Source organism: Olea europaea, chromosome 18 (assembly GCF_002742605.1).
Source record: "Olea europaea var. sylvestris chromosome 18, O_europaea_v1, whole genome shotgun sequence".
In the NCBI taxonomy this organism is placed as follows: Eukaryota; Viridiplantae; Streptophyta; class Magnoliopsida; order Lamiales; family Oleaceae; genus Olea; species Olea europaea.
Window position 1 is genome coordinate 10520616 of NC_036254.1, and position 1325 is coordinate 10521940.

Below are 1325 nucleotides of genomic sequence, written 5' to 3' on the forward strand. Positions count from 1 at the left end.
TAATGGCAATACATATATCCTATCTGGGCGCCTAGGCGCCAGGTTCCTGGCTGTGTTCATATTCGGGGCGCCTAGGCGCCATGTGAGTGGCGCCCAGGTGCCATGTTTCTGCCGGGGAGGCAGAAACTGGGCGCCTGGGCGCCCGGCAGAACCAGCAGAACCAGCCCCCTTCCTCTCTTCCTTTCTCACAGAATGCTTTTCTCGAAGCATTTTCCTTTCTGCAGATTTCTATGAATTTTGTTTACCTTCTCTTGTCTTTTTATCCCTTATTATTTTAACGAATGATTGCATATCTTCCTTTACAGTGCTTGGATAAATCTAATCCCAAAATCACAACAGTGGAGCAATTCTGTTGCATGTATTGGTGAGACAACTGCCTTAGCAGCTAAAAATCTGGGTTTGAGGAATGTGTATTTCCCAACCAATCCTGGCCTTGAAGGGTAATCAAATATCCATTTGGAACTTTTGGGAAATCATGCATATACTTGTTTCTGATGCAATTGTCTCTGTCTCTATGCTCTATGAGTGGTAAAAAGCACTAGCAGTTTTCCGTTCTCTTTACTTTCTGAGATGTGCGTGATATAGTTGAAGAGTTCACTATTTAGGTGATAATTTAGAAGAAATACGAGGATGTGACATAAATTTACGATGCAGGGAGATATATTTTATTTGTATATGCCATGTCTCAGTGCATAATTTTGTATAGTAATGGCATGTTTAGAAAAGTGGATTGCACAATAGTATTAAAGGAGAAAAAGAAGTTTAAATATTTTTAATTGTAGTGTTCATTGTTCAATCCTGTTCATTAGTGCATATCAAACATGTTTTAAGTATCACTGGGTTTATCCTTCTGTTGCAGGTGGGTTAATAGCATTTTAGAAGCCTTGCAAGTCCAGGAACAAGTTCAGAAAGTCTAGGAGTCGTATGTTGATGCCCTTCTAATTTCACCTGGTAATTTCTATATACTGCTTACACTAAGTTGTTTCCCAGTGAATAAAGATGCTATTGAAGATTAAATATAAATCAGTAAACGTCTCCTCTCTAACAACTTTAGCTTCTAAACGGCATGGTTCAACACAGTATCAAAGCACACGTGGATCATGAGTTCAAATATTGGGGGATTATTGGAGAACACTTCTTCCTATTTCTTTCTCTTGATATCCGATGATCATGGTGATGCCCGTGAATTCTTATTTTTACGTAGCAAGTACTTATTAATTTGTCTCCTGGACTGGATCTATTATGTCAGATTTTCACGTACCCGTTGATATGCTATTCCCAAGGACTATATCCTGGTAGTTTGTCGGTTAAATTAATAAGTGGGG

General features: G+C 39.2%; 1 pseudogene; it reads left to right on the forward strand.

Moving 5' to 3' along the window:
- The window catches only part of LOC111367430, a 13158-nt pseudogene extending 11841 nt beyond the window's left edge, over nt 1-1317 (forward strand).
- Nucleotides 1318-1325: the final 8 nt, after the last annotated feature.